The following is a 22,086-nucleotide window of genomic DNA, read 5'->3' as shown; positions in this document are numbered from 1 at the left end:
ATAGTGAATGTTTGGTACTGGAGAAAGAGTATGTGTTGGGTTTTGTTTGGTTTGGTTTTGGTGGTAGTTATCACTGTTGTTTTGGTTTGGGATTTTTTTTTGTAAGAGGTGGACATTATCATGATTAATGCCCGGTGAGTAAATGAGCACTATAAAATACCTTATGTAATTAAAGGAAATGCTGGGTTGCCATAAAAATAACAAGAAACAATGATTTCTGATTCAGATGGGGAATTAGCTATTTGAATCTTGTGGAAATGAATTTGTACTCATTCATGATTTATAGGATATTCTGGATATCTACAATGCTATTAGATATCAGCATGCTATCTATCTGTCCCCACTGAATTGAGTGTATGGATGATTTCTCAGTGTTGTTTGGAAATTGCAAGAGGAGAAAAAGGAACTTGGTGGAGTATTATGGGAAAAACTATGTCTCTCACCTTTTTATTAAAAAAATGAATTATCATTGTAATAGTCACCCTGGGAAAAATAACAAGGAATTTATTTTCAAGAGATGCAGAGCACTTTGTCATAAGGGTGTTTTGTTTAGTTTTTGTTTCTTACCCACTTTTGTTTGAATTGAGATCTAAAATGTAAGACATGATTATACATTCATATGCCCATTTGAAAACATGAAAATTATAGTACTTATGTCTCTTAATATCTGTAGCATTCTTTTTAGTAAGATTTGCATGTTCCCTTCAGTACGATGAAATCCATACATTCTTACATCTGGTTTTGGAGTCTTTATTGGAAGGTAAATTCTTTTATCTCTTTAAAATATTTTTTGGGGGATGCCTGGGTGACTCAGTTGGTTAAGCGGCTGCCTTTGGCTCGGGTCATGCTCCCAGGGTCCTGGGATTGAGTCCCGCATTGGGCTCCTTGCTCAGCAGGGAGCCTACTTCTCCCTCTGCCTGCTCTGCCTTGCTCCCCCTGCTTGTGCTCTCTTTCTCCCTGACAAATAAAATCTTAAAAAAAAATTATTTTTCTTTGGGACTCAGGGTGGCTTAAGTCAGACTTGATTTCAGCTCAGGTCAAGATCTCTGGGTCGTGGGATCAAGCCCTGGGTCTTGGGGCTCTATGCTCAGTGGGGAGTCTGCTTGAGATTCTCTCTCTCCCTCTGCCTCCCCACCCCCACCCTGTGCTCTCACTCTCTTGCTCTAAAATAAAAAAATTTTGAAAAAAAAATACTGTTTTGCCTTTGCTTTCAGCCCTGCCTCTTCTACCTCCAGCTCCAGGCTGACAGCAGAGAAAGACCCTTACAAATCTTGGTTTCATAGTTCCACCCTCAAATACAAGGAGAGGTATGCTTTGGTTCCTAAATGTTGCAGAAATGTACAGTCACTCAAATTTAGTGTACACCAGAATTGCATGGAATATGTGTTTAAAATGCAGATTCCTGAACCCTTTCCCCAGAGATTCTGATTAATTCTTGGATTGGGCCCAAGAATCTGAATTTTAACCCCCTTCCCAGATGATACAGATGCAGGTGGTCTAAGAATCTTAATTTGAGAGACAATTGACTATTTCCTTGCCCTTGAATATACAGTCTCCTATATTTTTCCCTTAATAGTCTTTTTCTGTCTTCTGTAAAGTGTTGGTCATTGGGGCAACTAATTGTGCCTAAAACTGAATATACAGTCAAAAGGATAAGTTGTGTAGAGATAGTATTTTCCCCAGAGTTAGAAATTTTTTTATGACTCTGAATTCTTACAGCAAAAAGTTAGATCATCAGTAAATATGTTGTGAACATCTTTCCTACAAGAAGAGAGAAGAGAGTCCCAGACTTTCCCAAAATTATTGTTCTATATTATTTTTTCAGAATTATCTATAGCCTATCCCTTGGGAAGAATCTATGGTCAAGAGATTTAGGAAAAAATAAGGGCACCTGGGTGGCTCAGTCATTAAGCATCTACCTTCGGCTCAGGTCATGATCCCAGGGTCCTGGGATCGAGCGCCACATTGGGCTCCCTGCTCCGTGGGAAGCCTGCTTCTCCCTCTCCCACTCCCCCTGCTTGTGTTCCCTTTCTCACTGTCTCTCTCTCTGTCAAATAAATAAATAAAATCTTTTTTTTAAAAAAAGATTTAGGAAAAAATAAAACTATTCTCCTAAAAACATAAATATACGTATATGTATGTATGTGTGTATAGTGTATAAACTATGTGCTGTGTATAATATATACATATATAATGAATGGATTATATATGTATACATACATATGTGTGTATGTATGTATATAGTTTTGTATCGAAGATTGTCATTGACATGCTCTCTGTAGTACATGATTTCCCCTCTCTGAAGCCTTATCTTTACCATGCAGTTAAACTTCCATTTGGTCAGTTTGGAACCTTTCTGTACTTTCTATGTTTCTATGTTTCACTTACAATTTAGAGAAATTTCTATGTTTCTATGTTTCTATGTTTTCACTTACAATTTAGAGAAAATTTCTTAGTAGTTCTCCATGTAAAACCAACAATAATTTTTTTAATCCCTTCAACTTTGGTTTACCAAAGAGATTAAGTGACTCATTTTGATATACGTAGGTTATCGTTAAGGAAAAGAAACAGATACAAACATTTGGAAGATTCAGGAGATCTGCAACACCTAGCACACTCTCCATGGATTATTTTGTTTACCAGTGCACTGTGGTCCTGTACTGCTAATAGAGCGTCTGGCATAAAATGGATGACTTTAGTGAGTGTGAGTCAGCCGATAATTTACAAAGCCAATCTAAGTGCCTAGGAGCTAGACTAACATTAAATTTATTTTATGATCTAAACACAAATTGCATGAGATGTTTGCTGAGGTTTTACTCTAAAAATCTAGAGTAAAGTGAATGCTGTCCCCTTGGTCTGTAGTAACAGCTAAATTATATCCCACTTGGGGATTTCAGGGAATTTACAGGTCATTTCTTTAATTTAAATTTCCACACTGCCATAGGATAAAAGTAATTTCCTTCCTAGTAAACAGTTGCAGTAGAGACAATGTCACACACGATGTGAATTGAGGCATTGAGGGACAGTTCTCATTACTATAAAGAATGAAGTAAGGGTAGGGAGACCCTTTAGACCTTAATTCCAATTTCTTAGAGCACTTTCTCATTCATTTGTTGGACTTACTCTGCCAAAGTGTATCTTATGTTAACATAACTGATTATAGGGCGCCTGGGTGGCTCACTTGGTTAAGCAACTGCCTTCAGCTCAGGTCATGATCCTGGAGTCCTGGGATCGAGTCCCGCATCAGGCTCACTGCTCAGCAGGGAGTCTGCTTCTCCCTCTGACCCTCCCCCCTCTCATGTGCTCTCTCTCTCTCTCTCTCTCAAATAAATAAGTAAATAAAATCTTTTTAAAAAAATATAACTGATTATAATTTTACCTCTGGGCAGGAGACTAAGATATAACATTCAACCACATACTGGTGGTTTTTTTCCTATTATGATCATATCTCCTTGAATTGTTGAGCAGCTGTTTTGTGCAGAACACATTTAGCTTGAGACATTCTAGAATTTTTTTAAGTAGCTCTTAAGTTAGGAGCTAAATTAAATTAAATGGGTAATATACTTGCGTAGACTAACTAAGAAGAGGACTACTATAAATAATGGAAATTTTCTTTAAAATAAGAAACATTTTACTTGCAGGAAAATAGGGAAGAACTAAAAAGGATCTTTCAATGAAATCCCCACTTGAATTGTCAAATTTCCCCGCAACATAGTTGTTCTCTCCTGTTTTTCCATGCATTGTTTTGGCTAAATTTTATAAGGTATATAATCTTTTACAAAATGTCACGTGCCTTTTTTTTTTCTTGCCACATGCATTAGTATTCAAGGTTTTCTGTTTTGTATCATAATTTTTAAGAAAATTAAGCAGCCTACTAAAGTTGATTCTTACTGACATTACGACTGAACAGTAAATCAACTCTGCTCCTTGGATTCCTTTTTCCTAACATTTTATTACTATGGCAATAATTCTTCAAAGGTATTCACTCTTTATCATTGACCTACTTCTTCTAAGCTGGGCAATGTCCAGTGGTTGTCTTTTTTTTTTTTTTTTTTGAGGTAGGGTACTTTTAAAAAAATTAAATTAGTATGTAATACAATAATTGTACAGTTCAATAAATTTTAGTATACTCACAGAGTTGTACAACTATCACAATTAATTTTACATATTTTTTTTTAAGTGGGCTGCATGCCCAGCATGGAGCCCAACTCAGGGCTTGAACTCAACAACCCTGAGATAAAAACCTGAGTTGAGATCAAGAGTTGTACACTTACCGACTGAGCCACCCAGGCGCCCCCATTACAATTAATTTTAGAAGATTTTTCTTATTGGGGCACCTGGGTGGCTCAGTCATTAAGCGTCTGCCTTCAGCTCAGGTCATGATCCCAGAGTCCTGGGATCGAGCCCTGCATCCGGCTCCCTGCTCCACGGGAAGCCTGCTTCTCCCTCTCCCACTCCCCCTGCTGTGTTCCCTCTCTTGCTGTCTCTCTCTGTCAAATAAATAAATAAAATCTTTTAAAAAAAAAGAACATTTTTCTTATCAAAAAGAAATCCCCATACCCATTAGTGGTCAATCCCCCGCTTTCCCCCAACTCCCTAAACAACTACCAAATTACTTTATCTATTTGCCTATTCTAGAAATTTCCTAATAATTCTTAAAGCTCAATTCTTTCTTTATATTCATAGTAAAAATAGATTATCTGAGAAATTCATACAGTAAAACATTTCTGCTTTTAATTTTTGTTTCAAAAATAGGTGTTTTTTGAAAATCAAAATGAAGCAGACACAGATTCCAACTCCATGGAATAAATCACTCTGTGTACACAAAAAGTCAAATCTTTTGTGCATGTAAAAGCTGGAACCAATGGTATAAGGGATGTAATAATAGTAAAAACCTAGAGCTTGGTTTATGACTGAATAGTAGAAAGTCAATGGAAAAGAGAGTGAAGAATAATTAGGAATTTAAAAACTAAAACATCTCCACATACCCAGATTATTCGCAGTTCTCTGAAAGCCAGGTAATTAATCCAACAGGAAACAAAATGATACCAATTTTCTGCTCTTTCATGGAAAATAGAAGCATGTCCAAAACAAAATACTCTTCCTCTGGAATCAGAAGTTTTACACATTCTCTCAGTCTCAAATCATTGTTTAATCACTGGAAGCATGAAGGAAGTCTTCCTTTAATTGAACCCCAAATTTCTACAGCAATTTAGCCAGACTTTGTTTAGTTCTTGGAAGGTTGGAAAATAACAAAAATTCTGTTTAAAGTCCTATATTATCTCAAGTGATCAGTGGTGTTAAAATTGCAGACATAGGAGGCTCGACTTCTATAATTCTGGATCAGCTTTCACCTATTAAAAGGTGGCCTCAGGTGTCACTAGAATATGAAAAACAAGCTCGGACCTTTTCCACACACATAAACCAGGAAAACATCAGCAAGACAAGATTAGGTTGAAACTCCCAGTCTGATCATAGAATCCTCTAGTCTGTTCTTTGATGATCACAAGACAAGGTCTCAGCAATTCTCCTTTAAATTATCTGTACAGTTGGCTAAACCCATGAATGACTCCTAGAGGTACAGCAATGAGTGTGAAACATACATAATCATTTCTTCTTAAAACCAGGCCCAGAACATTTATGAACTGTTATTTCAAATTAAATAGGAGCCATTCATTGAAATGACACGTTTGAATAATTGAACTTAAAAACCCATCACCTGATTATAATAAATAGGATTTTGTACCTTTCGCCAAAATACAATTTATGGCTATCTAAATTACATATTCAAAAGGCTTAATGGATTATTTAAATTCTAAAAATAATTTAAAAATGGATTTTAATACTTAAAATCTCTTGGTGTTGCCTGTACTCAATATGGGCAGTAATTCTGTAAATTGATTTAACGGCATTCTAAAGGTTTGTTTCTATGGCAACCAAATTCAGAAAACTAACCTCTTAGAGATGGTTGTCATAGGATTAAAGCAGGTGGCTGACTAATCTTAACTAGTGCTTTTCTTTCTCATTTTTCCATGGCTTTTCTCTCAGCTTCTTTCTCTGGGTCTCATAAGATTACATACAAAGCAATTACACAGGCTTTCTTACCCGTTTGTGAGTGTCTCATTCACATAATGCTGTCTGTTGTTCATCCCCATGAGATCTGCCCAGTGACAGATCTTTTTCTTCCTGCTACAATTATACACTAAAAGAAGCACTAAGTGGAAAATACCTCCATGAGTAATGTGTTAAAGATTTCTCAATTACACAAGTATTTCGGCTCCTCAAAATCATTGCCCAGGGTAGGGTTCTTTAGACAATAACTCCAGTTAGAAGAAAAGGCAACATTGTCATCAATAATTGTCTTAAATGGTCTCTCTGGATAACCCTCATTTATGACCATCTTTCACACTTGTTCACATTTCCCAGTATGCTAGATCAACATATTTATCTGTGCATAGCTCTTAGGTTACCCTGACAGGAACATGGGATATATGCATATATTACCTTTTTTTTAAAGATTTTATTTATTTATTTGAGAGAGAGAGAATGAGAGATAGAGAGCATGAGAGGGAAGAGGGTCAGAGAGAGAGAAGCAGACTCTCTGCTGAGCAGGGAGCGCGATGCAGGACTCGATCCCGGGACTCCAGGATCATGACCTGAGCCAAAGGCAGTCGCTTAACCAACTGAGCCACCCAGGCACCCTGCATATATTACCTTTATACTTAATTAATTTCCTTGCTTGCCTCTGACTTCTGAGAGAAGAGGCTATGGTATGCCTTTTACATCTTTGTAGCAAAAATGCAATTTCTGGTACAGGTGTTCCATAAATGTCTCTTGTTAAATTAGGCATGTTGAAGAACTTCTGTAAGTAAACTATGCATTTGTAGTTCATCAAATAATGGGCCTAGTTGGTTCTAAATCAGTACATTTGGTTCCTTACAGGCAGTAAGATCAGTGTTGCTAGCCTTCCACGTCTGCCCATGAAGGAAAACTGCTATGAGACTTGCCGTCCTATTGTAAGCAACTGGAAAACTGGGCAAAATACACAAGACAACTTGGGTCAGACATTGGACAGCAGGCAGAACAGGGCTGTTTCTAAAGAGAAAGGAGACCAATGAGATGAGACCTACAATTACCTCAGCTTTTGGCTTGGAGGCAGTTCCTGAACCATAAACGGCAAAGAGAAGGGGAACAAAACAGAGCCCAGTTGTCTTGTGGGGTTGAGGAAACAGAGATCAGAGTTCAGGAAGGTCCAAGCAGTTAGAGTTTGTGGGGCAGAGTTCTGCAGAAAACTAAATGGAAAAGAAATTCAGACATTTGCATTTTAGTCAGCGATTGAATACCAGTCTATGCATGCAGATGATGAATCTCCTCAAGGTTGAGGAAAGAATAACTGTTGGGAGCTGGGCACCCAAAACTTTCCAGAGCTCAAGCAAACTGGTACTTGTTCACATTTCTACCAGCCAGGATCAACTTATGGATTGCATGGAACAGTTATTAGAGCCCCTATCGGAGTCATACCTTAGTAGAAGGGCTAAAGTAGCCGTAGAGTTAAAGCTACCCTAGACCTGTCCTCAAGTTTATAAACAAGCCTTAAATGGGCCAACCTGATCCTTAAATAACTGACTGCCAGAACAAAGTCCAACAACCTTTAAAGGAATACCAAAAAAAAAAAAAAAAAAAAAACCCATTACTCAACAACATAAAATTCACAAAGTCTGGCATCCAATGAATAATTGCAAGAGACACAAAGAGGCAGGAGATAAATCAATACATACAAATAGATTAAAAACTGACAGGTGATGGAATTAGTATAAGGTAATTTAAAACAGCTATTAAAATATAAGTATGATCAGAGACTTAAAGGAAAATATATATGAGAGAAATGAATGATATAAATAAAAAGAACCAAATAGAACTTCAAGGGATGAAAAATAAAATATCCAATATAAAAATTTTACTGATGGTTGGGGCGCCTGGGTGGCTCAGTCAGTTAAGCATCTGCCTTTGGCAAAGGTCAGGATCCCAGGGTCTTGGGATTGAGCCGCACATCGGGCTCCCTGCTCAGTGGGGAGTCTGCTTCTCCCTCTCCTTCTGTCTGCCACTCTGCCTACTTGTGCTCTCTCTCTGTCTCTCAAATAAATACAATCTTAAAAAAAAAATCACTGATGGTATTAATAGTAGATTAGAGCCTGCAGAAGAAAAGATAAGTGAACTCGAAGAAATACTAATTATTTAAAATAAAATATTCGAAATAAAGCACAGAGAGAAAAAAGACTGGTGGAGGTTGGGGGCATAGAACAGAAACTTAGTGACCTGTAGGGCAATATCAAGTGGTCTAATATATATATATATATATATATATATATATATATATGTCCCTGAATTTGTGAGGGGCAGTGTGCAGTATGTAAAATATGTGTAGAAATAATGGCCCAAAATTTTCCTAATTTGATGAAAACTAAACCTACAGATCAAGAAGCTTAATGAACCCTAGTGGGATAAACACAATAAAAAAAAACAAAAAACAAAAACACCAGACTAAGGTTCATCATAATCCTATCGCTCAAAGCCTGTTTTTTTTTTCCCCAGAGCCCGTGTTAGAAAACTCTTAAAAGCAGTCATAGGAGGGAAGGATAGATTATATACAAAGGAAGAAAGATAATCAAACACAGACTTTTCTTCAGAAACTTTGCAAGTCTTTTGACAATGTTTTATGATAACAGAATGGTACCTTTAAAGTGCTGAGAGAAAAAAAACTCTCAGCCAAAAATCATATACCCAATGAAAATGTTTCAAAAATGAAAGGGATGTAATGACTTTTACAAACAAAACTGGAGAGAGTTCACTACCATCAAATTGCACCTACAATAAATGACAGCAATGACATTGAAGGTGAGGAGGGGTGGAGGTTTGAAGGATGCTGTTGACAGTGTTTTGCATTATACCTGAAATTATATTATTTGAAGGTAGACAGTGATAGGTTTAAGATGCATATTGTAAATCCTAGAGTTATCAAAAGTAAAACACACAGTATGATTAATAAACCAATGATGGATATAAGATGGAATACTAAAAAACCCCTCAGTTCTTCAAAAGAAGGCAAGTAAAAAGGGGGAAAAAAAGAGAGATACAAAGAACAGATGGAACAAATGGAAGTAGGAAAATGTTACATTTATAACCCACCATCTTGATAATTCCATTAAATATCAATGGTTTGAGCCAGAGTTTCTCAACCTCAGTACTATTGACATTTAGGGCCAGATAATTCCTGGTGTGGGAGGTTGTGCTTTGTATCCTAGGGCGTTAATAGCATCCCTGGCCTCTGTGCACTGGATACCAGTAGAGACCTCCCCCACCTCTGCCATTTTGACAACAAAAATATCTCCAGACATTGCCAAATGTTAAGAGATGCTGATCTAAACACTCTAATTAAAAGGCAAAGAGTGTCTGAATGAAAAGCAGGATCCAATTATATTCAGTCTTTAAAAAAAAAAAAACAAAACCTATGCTAACATAAAGAGGGAAATAGATTAAAAGTAAAAGAGCGGTTTCCATGGTTGGACTGTTTGCACAATAAGGTCCTTTTGTGCTCCAAGAGTGTGTGACCACTGCTCCATCCTGCAGAATTCCACTGATCCCGCAGCCTTCTCCCACTATCCATTCACTCGTGGCAAATCACAAGCACAGGGATAACATCCAAAGACATGAAAAAAAAAGCCTCCTTGCCTCCCCTGAATTCTGTCTCCCAATTCTCCTTTCCGGTGGCATCTATTATCACAGTTTCTTCTGTACTCTTCTGAAGATATCCCATGCATTTGCAAATATGAGTACGGTCATATTTTTCCCCCACAAATGATAACACACACAGTATTGTGCACATGGTTCTGTCCCCTCATCTCCCTCAATATGGGTTGGAAATCTTTCATATCAGTACATAGAGCTAGATCTTCCCCATTTTTAAATTTTTATAGCTGGATAGCATTCCATTGTATTGATGTGCTGTAATATATTTAACAGTCCTTTATTGATGGACATTTGCTTCCAGTCTTCGCTAGCACAAATAATGTAGCAATGGATGACCTTGTACTCCTATCACTTCGCACCTCGATCAGTATGTCCGTAGGAAAAATTACAGAAGTGGAATCCTTGGATCAAAGACTATATATGTATTTGTTATTTGAGGACATATTGCACAATTGTCTCCTGTGGAGGTTATAAAAGCTTTTTTACTTTTGCTAATCTTATAGATGGAAAATGCTGCCTTGTATATTTTATTTGCAGCTAAGTGAGCCTGAATATCTTTTCATGTGCCTGAGCGGTATTGCGTTTGTTTTCTTGTGAGCTATCTCTTCACATCCTTTGAGTTGGGTCTTTTCTTGTCAATTTGTAAGAGGTAGAGTCTGTGAACTGGTAACAGACGGATGGTCATGCTCTGACCAATGACCTTGATGCCAGCATCAACACACCTGTCACCTGTCTGTGCATTTATTAACCCAGGTATGGAATCTTGGTTTTGCTATTTGCTGTGTGACCTTGGGCGAGTTTCTTAACCTCTTTGGGCTTCAGTGTCCACATACCCAGCATAGGGTCTCGCTTAGCAACATGGCGCAGGACAGCACCTTTAAAACCAGGGAGTCGGCTTGGACTTGTGAGTCAACGACGTACAGGACACGTTTTTCCGTGGGGAAATTTTGCTTAGGCACCGAGGCCTGCACGTAGCAAGTCTACTGCGGAGTTCGGGAGTGCGCGGGGAGGAAGTGGGGCCTGGCTCCGTAAAGGCCGAGCTCTCCCTTTCGAGAGAGCCGCAATCCCGGGCCGTGACCAAGAACTAAAAATCGAGCCAAGAGGGAGCTACTTCCGCGGCGACAGTCACCCTCTCGGCCGCTCCCCCGCTCCCAGGCGCGGTCCCCTACCAGGCCGAGGGCGGCGCTGCAGCCCCGGCGCCCAGACGCTGCGGGTGCGGCGCGGCCCAGGGGCCCGGGTGGGGGAGGCGGGGGTGGGCCCCGCGGTCACGTGAGCCGGGCCAGCTGTTGGTGGGGGGCGGCGGGCCCGAGCGCCGGGAGTCTGGGGAGGGGGAAGCGCCCGACGGTCGCCTCCGCCACTGCAGTTGCAGCCCCCGATGTCGCCACAGTAATCGCCGCCGCGGCAGCATCCGCACCTTCGGCGGCCGCAGCATCAGCACCGCAGAGCCGAGCCCGGAGCCCGCCGCCCCGCAGGTGAGCCGCGGCAGGCACGGCTGGGAGCGCAGCAGCGCGTCCGCAGCCACTTCTCCCCGAGCGTTTCAGCCGCGTCCGCCATCGCGGTCCCCTGTGCCTCGTTGCCAACCCCTGTCCCTCCGAACCCGCGGGTAGCGCTACCCTGGGCCGAAACCTGGCGGGTGGTGGCTAGGGCAGACTGGCGTCTCTGGGGGAACGGGGGAGAGGTGGCCTCGGCCCGGGTGGGGGTGACTCGGGCTAGTAGGTTGAAGGGGCGCAGGAGAGGGACGCCCCACGCCGGGGCGCGGGCACTGCCGCCTGGTTTGAGCCTGTCTCCCCGCTCTACACCCCAACCCCATCCTTTGCCCTGACCTCCGGGTGCTTTTCCTGTGTTTCCATTTCCTGGTAGCCAAGTTGCTGCCCCGCTGGCGTGTGTGCCTGTGCCCCTCTCCCAACCCCACCACCTCTCGGGCTGCTCCCGGGGTTCGCAGCTCGCTCGGTGGTGGCAGTGCTGGTGATGGAGTGGGCCTGACACCTTGCCGGGAGGTAGCTCACCTGCCACCCGGGTAGCGCGAACATGGCTGCCTGGTGGGGCCCGCTGTCCTTGACCTGGCTCGGCGCCTACGTCCACCGGTTTGCGATCGCGAATCCTGTCCAGGGGACTGCCCTCCCCTAAGGGCTGTGGCTGCCGTCTATGCGGGCTGCAGGACTTGACACAACAACACCCCCCCTCCCGCCGCCAGCCACACACGGGAAGGTTCTTGGGTGTGTGTGTGGGGTGTCAGGACAGGTACGCCATGGCGCCAGGACACTTGCTGGTACTCGTGCATTTCTCCTATGATTATGCACTTCAGTCCTCGGTTCGCTTGAATGTCCGAGCGCTGATTATTTGGCGTCATCACTGCTGAGGTCTGAGACTAGTGTGGTCTGCAAAACAGGGCGGAAGCTTGAACTTTTAGGGAATTGAGGAGAACTCGGATTTAGGGGTTTAAAATGTCCATTAAACCCAAGTGCATCAAAGGAAGCTGTCATTCTCTCTGACTCAAAACTGAGTTGGTAGGGTTTCACATAATGGGCTTTCTGGATTTGCTATTTAATTCTGACTTGCGATTGTCTTGAATTACACTTGTGTCCAGCTTCCCCGGGGTGTGTGTGTGTCTGTGTGTGTGTGTGTGTGTGTGTGTGTGCCAACTGTGTTCCAAGCCTGACCAGAAGATGCCATGGGTTGCAGAGGAAACCTATGTTAATTCAAAATGGCAGCATGAAAAAAACCAGGCCAGGCGGAAGCCGTACAAACCACAGCTGACATCAGCTGCCCTCTGACTTAAGCCTTGGTGAGGAAATCGGCCGTAGGAAGGCTGTCCTGGGTGTTGCTGCCGCTGGTCCTAAGAGGTAGGGAGTGATTCTAGCAGCAGGCTAGATTTTAGGGTACAGTAGGGTCGTGGGGAGGTGAAGTGGGAAGTTTAGGGAGCTGTAATTATTTTCTCTAATTTATTGAAAGCTGGTGTAAGACCTAATTAGAATTCTCTGTGATTTTGATCTGATTTTCTCCAGGCTCCACTAAGGATGATTTATGTGGCTGCTTGTGTCTGTTTGATGCATAACTTCTGTTTATTTTATACCTACGAGTGGCTCTTAAAAGAAATGATTGTCGGGGCACCTGGGTGGCTCAGTCCTTAAGCGTCTGCCTTCAGCTCAGGTCGTGATCCCGGGGTCCTGGGATCGAGCCCTGGATCGGGCTCCCTGCTCCGCGGGAAGCCTGCTTCTCCCTCTCCCCCTCCCCCTACTTGTGGTTCCTCTCTCGCTGTGTCTCTCTGTGTCAAATAAATAAATAAAATCTTAAAAAAGAAAAAAAAAAAAAAGAAATGAGTGTCTAGTGTAAACATCACCCGAGAACAGTACATAACAAATACCAGGTTCTTAGAGCAAGTTTCAGTGGAAGAACTGATAGAGCTCCATGATCAAGCACCCAGGCATCAGAGAATGATAAATTCTTGAAAGGTGACTCATTTTAGGATTTTTTTTTTTTTAACAGCCTTTCTTTCTGGTTTTGCTGCTGTCTGCCAGCCATCTCCTCATTTAGGAAGGGGGAGATGCATGAGGAGTCAAGTGTTTCAGGGATAATGGAATAGAGGAAGATGAGTGCTATGGTCAGGAATGGCAAGCTGGAAGCACTCTGCTGTCAACTCCCTTTTTACAGCCTGGGAGGCTGAATCCAGCAGGGTGACTGGGCTGCACCCAAGGTCATATAGCTGGTTGGCAACTGGCAGTGAGGATCGAAATCCAGGTCTCGTAACTGCCCAGGTCAGGGTTCTACATGTTACCTTTCACAGCCTGGGTAAAAGGGACAAACCTGTCATTATGAGGATGGCAAACAGAGCAATTCAAAAGCAAACTATAACATGAATTTAAAAATCAATGGGTATTTAAAGTCAGTGACTACATCTTAGTTTCCAAATTCAGAACCATTTAACTTCTTTTTTAAAAAATATTTAATTAATTAATTTATTTGAGAGCGAGAGAGAGTGTGTGCACAAGCAGAGGGAATAGCAGAGGGAGAGTGAGAAGCATGCCCCCGGTTGAGCAGGGAGCCTGATGAAATGTGGGACTGGATCCCAGGACACGAAGGCAGACGCTTAACTGACTGAGCCACCCAGGCGCCCCAAAACCATTTAACTTCTTAAACTGTGTGCACCTCATGTCCACATTTTCCAGTGACTAGACTGCTTCTATATTTAAGCACCAAAAACATAATAATTTTAGTCATATCCTTTAAGGTGAAAAACACATTCTTTGATTAAAAAATGGGGGGCTTGTGTTTGTGGGGAATCATTAGGTCAATTTCTTTTTAAAAGAAACCAAGTGGGATATGTAATAGCTTTTGAGTTCGTCGAATTATAAGTAAAAGGTAAACAAGGAACCTATTTTAAAATAACTTTGAATCAGCATTGGATAGAGAGGCTTTTTTCTAGAATTTAATTTGAATTCTCTTGGTCATATACCAGTAACCACAGATCTACTAAAGCCAAACTGGAAAGTGTGCATGGGTTAGTATTTGCGCAGAAGTGGTGAGGATACAAAATATTTCTTCTGGGCATTCCATTTCTTCAGCCCAATGATCTGTAGAAGGAGAAGGTGCGCAGGTTGCAGGGAATAGAAGAATAATTTGCAGTGGTGAAGTGGATGGGAGCTAGGTATGGATGATTATGTGCAAGGGAAGACTGATGATGATGCCGCACATGCTGTTTAAAAAAGAACTTGCATTAGAACATGAATGTGAAGATTCATTCACTTAAACTCCCCTGATATGCCAAAGATACTTAAAATCACAAGGTTGGGAAATACTTACCCATGTGCAATTTGTGTTTGTTAGAGAACAATAAAACAAAGTTATTTTTAGAAAGTCACCCATGATCTCTTCATCCAGCAATAATCAGTCCTTAGGAAAGTTTGGGGCCATTTTCATTGGAATGAGAGCCTAGGTCTGTGCTGTCCAATTCAATAGCCAGTAGCCACTACCCACATGTGGCTCTTGAGCACTTGAAATGTGGCTAGTCCAGCTGAGATGTGTGAACTACACCCCAGATTTCAAAATTTGTATAAAAAATAGTTTAAAATACCTCATTAATAATTTGTGTATTGATTATATATTGAAGTAATATTTTAGGTCTATTCAGTTTACATAGAATATATTAGTAAGAATAGTTTCACCAGTTTCTCTTTATTTTTTTAGATGTGGCTCCTAGAAAACATAAGATTACATGATGTGGTTTGCATCTATCCTTCATTACACTGTATTGGTCTAGGTCATTAACAGAGAGTGGAGGTTGGTTGAGGTGTGTGGTACTGTGCCCAGAACTGGGTGTGTAAGGAGAGAGACACTTGAATAGAAGCTGGAGGGAGACAGAGTGGATGGAGAAGGACTACCAGGAGGGAGTGCTCAGGGATCCTTGGTAGTTGGAGAGCATGAATATGAAGTGTGCTAGGGCTGCTGAGTTATGAGACTTCTGAGGTGGAAAAAGCAGAGTGTGCAGTTATCCAGGGTTTGAAGTCAATGGAATTGTGGTTGGCAGGGGTTGTGGTGGTGGGACAGGAACCAGAGTGGTGGGAAGTCAGCATGGACACAGCTACATGTCACACTGGAAAGTAACTTCCAAGTCTGAGATGTCTGGTTTCACAAATATATCTAACACATCAAAATGAGATGAACACATCTCATTCGGGGTCCAAGCTCTGGTTCTGCCTCTAATTAAGGGTGTGACCTTGAGCAAGTCATTCATCAAGATACTTCTCAGTCTCCTTCTTTTTTAAAATGGGATGAACAAGAGCTGTCCACAAACTTGCTAGGTGATTTCCATGGAATGAGATACGGCATATTAAAACATAAGGGTTTATTAGAATTTATATTGCTTTATTACAACACTATACCCTGAGATCACTTTTACTTCTACACATGTGCATACGAGGACAACAACAACAAAAAGACCAGCCTTCCTCTGGTTCTACCAATATGTGTTCTAAAAATTAAAAATTTTGAGTAATAATATTTTGGGGGGATTAGGACTGAGTTGGGGATCTGCACAGATTTCTCCCCTGCTTTCCCTATCCCAAATAGTTAATTATCCCAACAACATATATTGTTCAAGACATCCTTTCACCTTGCCTTCAAATTCAGCCTTCATCATACGCTAATTTCCTACATTATATGGGTATATTTCAGTAGTGTCTACTCTGTTAATCTGTCTATTCTTGTGTCAGTATTGAACTGTTGTAATTACTGAAACTTCATAACATGGTTTCATACCATGCAGGGCTACTTTTTCCTCATTAGTTTTCATTTTTTAAAATTTTTTAAAAAGATTTTATTTATTTATTTGAGAGAGAGGGAATGAGAGACAGAGAGCACGGGAGGGAAGAGGGTCAGAGGGAGAAGCAGACTCCCCGCTGAGCAGGGAGCCTGATGCAGGACTCGATCCCGGGACTCCAGGATCATGACCTGAGCTGAAGGCTGTTGCTTAACCAACTGAGCCACCCAGGCGCCCCTCATTAGTTTTCATTTATGAAGCTTCTTGGCTTGTCCCACATCCTTTCTAGATGAGCTTCAGGATCATTTTTGGTCAGGTTGTATCCAAGATTGATTGCTGCCTCGTGACTCCATGGATTACTGTAGGGAAGACTGACACCTCCATATAGCATTGGATCTTCCCAGCAAAGCACAGTCATCTCTCCCTGCCCTTCAGATCTTCTCCTATGTCCCCATAAAACCTTACAGTTTTCTTCATTGAGGAATTGAAAATCTCTCTCTAGTAAACTTATCAGAAAATGGGCAGAAGCCCTATAAAGAAAACTACAGAACTCCAATGATGGGCTTAGAAGCTCACACCAACAGACATGCTTCCTACCTTTGGATGGCAGGTAGAGTTGGGGTGGTTAGGGCATCTTGGAGTCTGGGTTCTCTCTCTCCTACTTTCTTGTTATTTGACTCCGGACAAGACTTCACCACTCTTGATCTCAATTTTCTCATCTTTAAAAAGGGGATAATAAGCGGCTCCTGGGTGGCTCAGTCGGTTAAACGGGCTCAGGTCACTATCTCAGGGTTCTGGGATCCAGTCCTGTGTTGGGCTCCACACTCAGCGGGGAGCCTGCTTCTCCCTTTCCCTCTGCACCTCTCCCCGCTCATGCACGTGCTCTCTCTCTCATGTAAGATTTTACATGTTTTACATTATTATGTATAATAATGTAAGATTTTGTGATTTTAATTATTTTAGTTGCTCCTGTCAAATGAATCTATAAAGCCAGTATCATTTTTGGATCATAGGTCCAGAGAGACTCTGGAAACATTTTGCCAAATTTTTAAAAAGTTCAATGGAACTTGGGAAAGAAATGGATGGAAGAGCCAAGAAATGTAAAAGATAGTTATTGGGGGTGAGGGAGGATCTGTACTTGCTTTGTCTCTGAGGTAGATCAGCCACAACCCTCTAGCACTTTGTTCCTGCCCTGTACTAGGGATAGGCACATCCTTTACCATCATTCTGTGGGTCTCTTCGACCCTCAATGTCATCCTTACCCCCAGCCTGGGCCTTATATGGAATGGTCTTCTTCTTTTTTTTTTTTTTAAAGATTTTATTTATTTATTTGACACACAGAGAGAGCGTGCGCGCACGCGCGCGCACGAGAGAGAGAGAGAGAGAGAGAGAGAGAGAGAGGGAGAGAGCACGAGCAGGGGGAGCGGCAGGTGCGGCAGGCAGAGGGAGAAGCAGGCTTCCTGCATGAGGAGGGAGCCCGACGTGGGGCTCGATCCCAGGACCCTGGGACCATGGCCTGAGCTGAAGGCAGCGGTTTAACCAACTGAACCACCCAGGCGCCCCTTGGAATGGTCTTCTGAGCAACTCTTAAGGATGGTTACAAAGCTCTTGTAGTGAAAGAGATGGCTAAGATCACATGTCCCATTTCCTTGGGACGGAGGAGCAACCTGCCATCCAAGAAGGCAAGAGTGATGTAGGTGTTAATCACACCCTCTTCTAGAAGCTCCCCACGTTTAGGATGGTGGTGAGCTGAACTGGGTGAAATGTCAGGTCACTCAGTCAGGGTGACTCGGAGGGGAGGGGGCTGAGGGCTAACCAGCTTGAGCCTCACCTGAAGCAGAGACAGGTTAATGTTCCCTTCTTCTGTTCTTAATAGCCTAAATCTCCCAGTGCTTAATATACTCCCCTAAGGTGAGCTACATATCCTTGAAAGCTCCTATCAGCATTTCCAATCATTATTTTAAGTTGGGTTGCTGCCCTTCTCTCTTGGTTGTGTTCATGAGCACCTCTTCTAGGTGGTAAAGACCTTGAAAACATTGTTTTAGTTCCATTTTCTCTTGGGTTGAACAAGGTGCTTGTAGGTGGTTAGGGGCTCAAAATACGTTTTGGTAATTGATCTAACTTCTTAAAAATTCTCTTAAAGTAAGGTAGTGATCAGAGGCTCCTCTGAATATCTTTTTCTCCTCTCAAAGTAAAACCTTAGTGTATTTTTAAAATTGCACTTAGAAGTGCCCTAGTGACCTAAAAGAATTAAGGGAAATGTCTTAAAATGTCTTTCTTAAGCACTAAAGGAATCGGATTTTTTAAATAATTAAAAACCCAATAAAGTAATATGAGCTTGCTATAAATTTAAAATGACATAACTAGATAAAGGAAAATTTAAAGCTTCTGTCTCTGTATCCCATCCTTACTTTCACTGCCAATTCTCAGTTAGATATTAATCCTTCAAGGTTCTTTTCTCTTTCTCCCCCCCCCTTTTGTATATAGTTATATTTACATAAATGTATGTATATACGGACATATGTATATACATACATACATGCATATATTCACATATACGAATACAGGTTTCTTTTGATAATTAAATGGGATACATTTTCTAATGGTAAAGCACAGCAAATGGCTCTAGCATTAATGGGTATTTACAAAGTAGTTTTTAAGTCAAATTTCGCTAGACGTAATAAAGTTATCCTTTGGTTACCAGCAAGATTTAAGTCTTACTACTTTATTTCTTCTGTAGGAAACGAATAGTTAGCCAATTTTTTACAGGGACAGAATGTGAATCACCATTTTAAGAATGATTGAGAGGAGTTTTTGAAATCCCGGTTTGCAGAGTTAGCAGGTATGTATCAAATCACATTAGTGGGAAAAGATCACAATAGACAATGCATTATTTAGATGGGAGACGAAAGCAGATGGTGGGAATAGGAAGGTCATAATTCAAAGCAACCTTGCCAAATTCGTGGACACCATGGCAGCAATGTCAGAAATGAGAACGGAAGGAAATGAAAGGGCCCTAGATGTGGCTTACTTAGTAGCTTCCAGATCTTTCCCACAGAGAATGCTTTTGGCAGCTAACCACGTACCTGCCTACCTCAAACACATTCTTCCTTTATCTCCATTATCATTATGTCTCAAGAACTTTGTTTTTTTTAGAACAAGTTAAAGGAGCAAGCCTTGAGTGTTTCTGTATTCTGTATATGCTATCTATATTATCTCATTTAATCCCCATAATAGTTCTTGGTGGACATCATGTCTACACTTTATAGATGAAGAACTTAGTAAGTGGAGCAACTGTACATGGAATTGGGGCCTGCCCGATCCTTTCTTAAGAAGCTATAATGTAACCTCTTAGAGAGATTAACTTAACTGCACAGTCTAACCTATATCATTAATATGATGCAAGTCATTTGCTTTCTTTGTGTTACTGTGAAAGATGGAAAATGTCTTCCAACCTGCCACGTATTGGAAAACATCTTCCTTACAATGAACTTGATATGACTATATTTTTCTAATTTGGCAAGCTTGAGTGGAAAATTAATCTTGCTTGTGCTATTTATCTACTCTTTCCTGCAATTAAAAAAAATTGTTATATCCATGAGAAATGGATGCCGTTCAACTAATCTCTCCTCTTTCTTCACTCTAATAAAATCCCTAAAAAGGCTCTTCTTTTTTCTGGTTCAAATTCTCACTTTCTATCCAAGGTAGTAGAGGAGTCATGATAGTTGCCAATCGTGCAGCCATGAGTTTTCTGGTAAGTGATACCGTATTTTAAATACCCCAGAGTGATGGACAGACAACTGGGTGTGGTGGAGTTTTTGCAGATGGTCCTGAAATTTACATGTGTCCCAACCTTGAATGTACACAAACTAAATAATGAGCCATATATATCTGCACTACTGTTTTTCAAATAGTATAGGACTCTCTTGCCATTTAGTACATACAAATCCATTGGAAGTGTTACCAAAGCCAACTACAATGACTGTTAATGTGGGGGTTTCCATGAAAATTTTTTGACATTTATAAGTTGGAAAACATCATATTAGAATATTTTGCATTATAGAGAAATTCCTGGAGTGATTTGAAGAAAACTTTTGTGAAGTGACCCTTTACCACTTAACTTATTCTATGAATAAATGCAGATTTTGATGTACAGCAATCCATTTGACCATATCTAGAAAGCTCTACATTTCCTTAGTTTATCACATGAATCATTAAGTTAGACATTTGGCCTTATTCATACTTCTCATTGTGACCATATATTGCAAATGAAGCAGAATCAGATTTGGCCCAAAGGTAAAAGTGAGTTCATTTGCCATGACTGAGTTTTACAGCTCTCCCCAATTCCCGGGTCTCTGCCCCATTGCAAGACTATATTTATTACCTGCGGTGAGTTAGGATAATAGGTTATTTTGATTGCAACTCTTCCTTTTCTTTTTTTTTTAATATTTTCATTACAAATTCTGTGCTTTGGGAAATTTGAAAATACCTGAATATATGGAGGTTAAGAAATCGTGATTCTGCAACCCAGAGATACTACCACTTTTAAAAATTTTGTTGCATTTCCTTATGATCTTTTTACATCATCTGTTTAGATAATATACATAATTTGAATGATACCATATTTAATTTGTGTGACCTCTTTTCATTTCCCCAGGTTGACTCTGTTTTATATATTTTCCAGCTTTCCATGATATGTATAGATAGCCAATTACATATCGTATGTTTGTTTTGTTTTGTTTTTTGATGCTTATTATCATCTAAATGCTGTATTTTGGGGGAGGGGAATGAAGCAGCAGTGTCCCATTAAATTATCAGGGGTTATGATGAAGTTGAATAGTCATTAATTGCCTGGAATTTTGGTTTTACAATTTTTATTTATTTAAAATTGCGAGTGGGGTGGGGAGGGGCAGTGGGAGAGAATTTTTTAAAAAATATTTATTTATTTATTATTTGAGAGAGATAGAGTGCAAGAATGGGCGGCAGGGTGGAAGGAGAGGCAGAGGGAGAGGGAGGGAGAGTCTCCATGCCCAGTGCAGAGCCTGACGCGGGGCCCGATCCCACAACCCCGAGATCACAACCCCAGCTGAAACCAAGAGTCTGATGCCCAACTGACTGAGCCACCCAGGCACCCTGAGATAAAGAATCTCAAGCAGACTCCATGCCCAACACTGGGCTCGATCTCATTACCCTGAGATCATGACCTGAGCCGAAACCAAGAGTCAGACCCTTAACTGACTGAGCCACCCAGGCACCCCGGTTTTGCAGTTTTTAAATAGACACTCTTCATTTCTTCTAGCTAATAACCTTTACTGTAGTATTTTTGGAATGAATGACAACAGTTTGCAATCATTTCAATCATTAAGAAAAAAGTATACAGAGGGTATTTCTTAGCCGTCTTACTGAGTTAGAAATATTCAGCTACTTGAGATTATATTTAACTCTTCTTTTTTTTCTGGCTCAAATTCTCACTTTCTATCCAAGGCAGAGGAGTCATGATAGTTGCCCAATCTTGGATCTGTTCAATGAAGAACTCTCTTTTTTTTTAAGGCATTTTTAAAGAATTGGATGAAACTTTACTTCTTTAAAGTAGTAAAAATGCAAAACATTGAAATAACGGTTAACAATCCAAATCTTCCTGATTATCATGCACTCTGATTTCCCTGTGTTAAAGCTAGAGACCAGGAATGCATAGCCTCCTACACCTCCATTTGTCATATTAGGGAAAAGAAAACCCTGCTTTCTCAAGTAACCAGAGATGGGTCTCACCCTCTTTCGTCCTGAAGGCAGAGAGTATTTGCTGAATGGAGCAACATTCAATTAAAATTAAATGGTTTCCTTAAAAATAAAATTGAGAGGGCACCTGGGTGGCTCAGTTGGTTAGGTGACTGCCTTCGGCTCAGGTCATGATCCCGGAGTCCCGGGATCGAGTCCCACATCAAGCTCCCTGCTCAGCGAGGAGCCTGCTTCTCCCTCTGACCCTCCCCCCTCTCATGTACTCTCTCTCTCTCATTCTCGCTCTCTCAAATAAATAAATAAATCTTTAAAAAAAATAAATAAAATTGAGAAAGAAGGCAGAAAGT

At 40.9% G+C, this 22,086-nt stretch overlaps 1 protein-coding gene across 1 annotated transcript in view; it reads left to right on the top strand.

Annotated features, from left to right (window-relative positions):
* Positions 1–11,054: 11,054 nt before the first annotated feature.
* Positions 11,055–22,086, top strand: part of SCRN1 (secernin 1) — a 61,654-nt gene continuing 50,622 nt past the window's right edge. Inside the window, exon 1 of the mRNA XM_027574677.2 lies at positions 11,055–11,219. The gene's annotated coding sequence lies outside the window, so the exon portion shown is untranslated. The remainder of the gene's footprint in view (positions 11,220–22,086) is intronic.

This window comes from Zalophus californianus, chromosome 12 (genome assembly GCF_009762305.2).
Source record: "Zalophus californianus isolate mZalCal1 chromosome 12, mZalCal1.pri.v2, whole genome shotgun sequence".
NCBI lineage: Eukaryota > Metazoa > Chordata > Mammalia > Carnivora > Otariidae > Zalophus > Zalophus californianus.
This window is presented reverse-complemented; position numbering and strand designations above follow the sequence as displayed.